The sequence below is a fragment of the Lactuca virosa genome, chromosome 4 (genome assembly GCF_052849685.1).
Source record: "Lactuca virosa cultivar CGN04683 chromosome 4, Lactuca_virosa_CGN04683_v6, whole genome shotgun sequence".
Lineage (NCBI taxonomy): Eukaryota > Viridiplantae > Streptophyta > Magnoliopsida > Asterales > Asteraceae > Lactuca > Lactuca virosa.
Genome location: NC_136429.1, coordinates 403,053,193 through 403,059,966, shown reverse-complemented (window position 1 = coordinate 403,059,966; position 6,774 = coordinate 403,053,193).

Below are 6,774 nucleotides of genomic sequence, written 5' to 3'. Positions count from 1 at the left end.
ATGATATACGACTAGTTTACATCAAGCGATTATAAAGGAACTGGTAGGACTTATAATGCAATTTTCATCACAAATTGTTGAAACATTCGTAATACTAGTACTCACAAATTACATTATAAAATATTCATAGTGGTAATACCAAGTATAAAGCGGAGAGCATAAAGGCACACGTAGAATACACTATCGTTCCAAAACAATAACTCCTTTAAATCGATTCAACTCAAGTTACAATAAGAAATTCCAAGGTCGTCATATAACATCAGGCGGGTTGTTCCCCACCATATCAATTTCATATACTATGAAAAGTTCCCACATCTTTCCTCCAAATTCTTGAAGTCCCAGTCAAAACACTAATTTCGGGACGAAATTCTTTCTAACGGGGGGATGATGTGAAAACCGTCAATTTTTGGTCAAGTCAAAGTCAACTAAAGTCAACAAGTCAAACCGATCAACTCATCTAACCCTTGTATGTTAGGGTTTCCATTACGTTTCTTATTGTACAACTCGCAATCTTAATACAAAGTATCACTTAGAGTTTTCACGTGTTCGGAAAATCTAAACCCTAATCAGGGCAAGTGATGAAACTACTCGATAAAACATTATTCCATACCCCTCGAGGGCGTATAACATTCATAACGAGACTTAACAGGATTTACAAACCTTGCGTTACAAAGCCAAACACTTAAAAAGGTCGCAAACGAGATCTCTCTCAAATCTCTCCCAAATCTCTCTCAAAAGTTCCTTTAACTTTTTATAATCATTTCGGGCATCCCGACACTTAACTGGGTGGAAAACGGCGCAAAACGGGAAGAATTCTTGAAAAATAGCCTTAAAGAACCGAAACCTTCCTTTAAGGCCCGAAGCCTCTCGGACCGAAGCTAGGAAGAACCGAAGCTTGCTATAAGGACCGAACCTTCCGAACCGAAACCCTTAGGACCGAACCGAAGCCTGATGACCTGCACCCGAAGTTCGCTTTCGCTCCTGACCTTCGCCTTCGGCTCATTTCGTCCATTTCGCCTTCGGGCCCAGCAACAGTAGGGACCGAACCTCCGGCCCAATCCGAGAAGCCTCACTGTAATGCACTTTTCACCCGGTTTTCGACTACGACTTCATTTTAGGCCCGTTTTACATAATTTTAATGCGGGACTCTCACCCAAAATCATATTTTAACATATACAACCCCATACTTCATAATTAATCACGTTTTTGGGGTATAATCCTTATCCAAGAAGAGTGGGTGGGATATTATTGGTGGAGTGTTGACTTTACGTTAGTGTATGACACAAGCAACCACCCACGCCCACTCAATGACCATCCCTTGTCCTTCCACCATACCTGGTCATTTCATTGTCCTTTTCCCCCTCTTTCCAGCCAAGTACTTTGATTCAAGGGTAGAAAACCCTTATCTCTCCTCCCATTCACTCACACTTCACCAAGAAGCAAAAACGCATTCTCTCTCACTTCTCTCTCTAAATTTCGAGATTTCAAGGCTGACTTTCAAGTTCTTCGTCTACCTTGGTAAGTAAATCTCTTCCCACACTTTATTTCCTTACACTTCTTCACTCAAATCATGAGTTCCTTACACAAATATCGTAATATTTGTTGTTAGATCTTCGAATCTTCAAGCATCATCTAAGTGTTCTTGAGCTGAACACTTCTTTTCTTCATCATCCATCTACTGAAATCACTCAAGGTGAGTTCATACCCCTTCATTTTCATGTTTTCTTCAAGTTTTAGGGGGGGAATACAAGTTAAAACACCAAGAACACAACTAAACTCAAACAACAGCTTTCATCAAAAAAGTTGAGTCTTATTCACGGACTGTTTTGACTATTTTAAACTTAATATCTTTCAAAACTGTTTAATATGTAAATAGTTCAGCTTCATACCTTTAAAATGACTACTTTCACATCTACATACGATTTTTCTACGATTTATGGTGATTTTTACAAAACTGCCTATCATTTCAGAAACGAATTCGGACCAGTCTGTGAATATGAACATTTTAACACAAGTTAAAGACTTCTAAAAATCATAATAAAAGTTATAAATAAACTAGACACATTTTGTGAACTCTCAGAATTTATGGATACAGTTTTCGACTTCGTATGATTTTTCTATACTTTTTCTAAAATAGTGTAGAAAGATCAAAATCTAGATAACAGCTTATAATTTTCAACACACTTTGTAAGATGTTGAGAAAAGTGTTAATCTTTAATGAATTCATATTTTACATGTGTTTATTGTTGTGGGATAATTGTATAACAGAAAATACTCACTGAATTGTAAGAATCCTCGATCATTACCAATAGTACAAAACAAGGCATGATAAACATAGTTATATTTTGCTATACATTCGACGTACATAGAAAAGGGTTCTTATACACCACAAACAAACATACTAAACTATAATAGGTATAGTTAGGTTGCATATACATTACAAACATTTTGATAGACTATAATAGGTATAGTTTATGTTCATTTACATTATGAACTCATTACAAAAGGTTTTTAAACAAAAAGGGGTACAAATACAAAGTACCGGATTAATACAAAAGGGGAACAAATACAAAGTATCGGTTTCATACAAAAAGGGGTACAAATACAAAGTACCGGATTCATATAAAAAGGGGTACAAATACAAAGTACCAGGTTTAAACAAAAAGGGGTACAAATACAAATACCAGGTTTTCCTACGAAAAGGGGTACCAATACAAAGTACCGGTTTCATACCAAAAAGGGGTACAAATACAAACTACCAGGTCACACAAAATGGTTTTTATGATATTAAAACTATTTCATCTAGAATTGTTAGACTTCAGCTATAATTGCTAAGTGTATATGCTAGAGTTATATAAGAATCTAGTCATAATCGACTTAGAATTGGTGGGCCCGACTTATCTCATGTTCCTTGTTTGGTTGTGGACCTAGGGCAGACCCATTATATTCAACGGTTTATTTAACTTAAATTTTATATAACTTGTATACGCTGGGCGATTATAGAAGGAATCTATGGATCTTTCTAGGGTTCATTATCGCATAACATAGGAACATTCATTTCTCACTTAACTAAGAAAATATTGGATTTTCTTTGGAAATATATTTCTATTAAAACTATTTCATCTAGAATTGTTAGACTTCAGCTATAATTGCTAAGTGTATATGCTAGAGTTATATAAGAATCTAGTCATAATCGACTTAGAATTGGTGGGCCCGCCTTATCTCCTGTTCCTTGTTTGGTTGTGGACCTAGGGCAGACCCATTATATTCAACGGTTTATTTAACTTAAATTTTATATAACTTATATACACTGGACGATTATAGAAGGAATCTACGGGTCCTTCTAGGGTTCCTTATCGCATAACATAGGAGCATTCATTCCACACTTAACTAAGAAAATATTGGATTTTCTGGAAATCATACTCTATCGCTTTTACAAGGAAAACGGTTTCTTCCTCAAACAAAATTCTTATGAACTCACCAACTTAATTGTTGACACTTTTCAAAACTACTTGTATTCTAAGGAAATCAGCGAAACAGGAAAACATCAGCACTTTGAGGATGGGACGTTAAATCGTCAAACAGTTTATTTTGTCATCATAATGTAATTGATTTTGAAACATGTAAACATATGCTATGGTGTAACCTTTTCAATTATATTTATGATGGTTGTATTTACTTTGAGCACTATTATACTCGTTGTTGTGATACTTTACATGAAGTCCTCCACCCCCGGACGTTTCCGCCATCCTTGGTTTGGGGGTGTGACAGATTGCTATCAGAGCATTGTTTATAGTGAACTAAGTATATCGAACCACATAAGATATACAAACTGTAAATGCATTGGGACTAAGGTCTCTGATTTAACATTTTCAAATAACTATACTTTTAGAAATAAATAGTTTCTTGTTAAAAGTATACATGCATGCATACATACTAAGGTCAACATCATACTAGAACAAAACAAAAGTAATGATTGTTGAATGGCACAAGTAGGCTTGGGGATATATAGTCAGGTCTGGGAATGACATAGCCTGATCAACTATGTCTAACCCAGAAGTGATTAGCGTATGCCCGGGAATGATTGTGGCGTTGCAACAAGTCTAAAAACTTACCAATTCTATCTACAAACAAACACTGAAAAACATAAGTCAAACATTAAAATACTATAGGAGTATTTTGTGATTATAACCAACTTATGTGAAAACTAAAGACCCCTATTAGTCGGTCTATAATGACTAAGTTCAAACGCCAAGGTTATACATAATTAAAGATATTATAGACTCAGAATCTATGACTATTGCTCTACTTCCAGTTCCTTGTTTGGTTGTGGACTTAGAGTAGAGTCATTAATTCGAAGGTCTATTCTATCTCAGATTATGTATAACTGGTATGCACTATGTGATTATAGACGTGTCTAATAAGGATCACCCCCTACAAGTAATTATAGGATTAGACGTCTATTAACTATCTATTCCACCCCTATTCTCGCACGAGCAACGTGATGAGTAAATCTTAACGCCCGTACAAAACCTACTTCTACCCACTACCATAACTCCGTCTCAGGGACGTCAGCAGAAACACCGAGAATAGTTCAGTACAGTGAGAAATTTATATATGTGTATATAAATGGTAAGGATATAACTAAAGTATATCAATAAAAATTGGCATGCATTTTATTTCAGTGGGAGTTTACCACATATTTCATAACCTGTTATTACAAACGATTTGCTTATGAGAACTCTAAGACTACTTAATGTATACCTCAAGGTTATGTGTAATTAAGAGACGATCGGCTTAGAAATGGTAAGTCCGCCTTAGGTCCTGTTCCTTGTTTGGTTGTGGGCTTAGGGCAGACTCATTAAGTTCAACAGCCTGTTGGACCTTAATAACACACAACTGGTACACATTGGGTGATCTTAGGGGTGGGTCGGGCATGGAACAAATCACAAGATTATAATCGAGTCATTTCTACTAAATTCATTAGTTTATTTATATAGACCTCTAGTATGAATTGTTTTCCACATCCGAAGAATCGGGAAATACTATACTTAAAAACTAATAACCATTACTAAAAGACTTGTACTCATTACGTCTTTGAAATTCTATAACATAAAGATGCCGCCTCGAAGGTCTGTTAGACGCACTAGCAGAACGCAAACAAATCCACCACCGCCGCCTCCCCAATATGATCTTGTTATGTTCCAAGCTGCAGTCACGGCCGCGGTGGCAGCTGCTATGTCCCAAATCAGCACTGATGGTCCAGGACGGACAGGAGGCGGTAATAATAACTCCACTCAAGGAGATAGCCAAGGGCGTTCTAGAGAATGCTCCTTTAAAGACTTCACCAATGGCAGACCCGATTCATTCAATGGCAGCGGGGGAGTCATCGATTTGATGCAGTGGTTCGAAAAGACCGAGTCTGTCTTCGAGATCTGTGTGTGCCCCGAAGCGATCAAAGTCAAGTTCGCAGCTCGCACTTTCTCCGGCCCGACCCTTACTTGGTGGAACGGCTACGTTAAATCACTGACGCTTACAGTGGCTAACTCGATGAGTTGGGAGGACTTGAAGGCAAGGATGTTGAAAGAGTACTGCCCAAGGGGCGAGGTGCAAAAGCTGGAGCAAGAACTGTGGAACCTCAAAATGACAGACTCTGACCTTGCAACCTATACCGTCTGATTCTGTGATCTAGCACTCCTTTGTCCCGATATGGTCACCCCGGAAAGCAAAAAGTTGGAGCGATACCTCTGGGGATTGTCCCCCCAAATTCAAGATAGCGGGTTGGTCTCAAGACCAAGTACCATTGAGAGTTCCAAGGAATTGGCACAACAACTCATCGACCATCGTGTCAGCCATGAAACTACGATAACCACCCCGGATCAAGCAAGAGGAGGAAACAACAAAAGGAAGTTCTGGGACAACAAGAAGGACCAACCAGCCCAGGACTTCACTAAGAAGCAACAAAGCGTTGTTGTTCATGCTGCCACGACCCTCGCCACGCCAGCGCCCGTAAAACAATACGTTGGAACCCTTCCGAAATGCAACCAGTGTAACTTCCATCACACTGGGGCTTGACGAGAGATGCATTGCAAAAATTGCAACAGAAAGGGGCACACCGTCCGTTTCTGTAAGGCACCAGAACGACCCATCAACCAGGTCCTTGGCTTTGGAGTAAGCCCAGCCTGTTGCAAGTGCGGTGAAGCGGGACACTTTAAAAGGGACTGCCCAAGGGCACAAAATGCTGGTGATTGTGGAAGGGTGCTGATGATCACCGCAGGAGAGACCACCCCAGAACCGCCCGTAAATATCAGTACGTGTTTCTAACATCGACGTTTAAATCCTAAATTGCTTTTTATTACTAAAACTGGCATCGATTGAAGTATATCAACCATAAATCTCGAGAACACATCAAAACCCGAATAAGTCTTATCTTCTATATAAAAATGCAGGGTTTTTACTAGTGAATCTATGATGGCTAGTGTGAAGATTATGGTCATATATCATTAAGATTCTATGGACTTAGAATGTGTGATTCCGCCTCATTTCCTGTTCCTTGTATGGTTGTGGGCTTAAGGCGGGGTCACGCAGCCGAATGCCCTTGCAATCTTAATGATATACGACTAGTTTACATCAAGCGATTATAAAGGAACTGGTAGGACTTATAATGCAATTTTCATCACAAATTGTTGAAGCATTCGTAATACTAGTACTCACAAATTACATTATAAAATATTCATAGTGGTAATACCAAGTATAAAGCGGAGAGCATAAAGG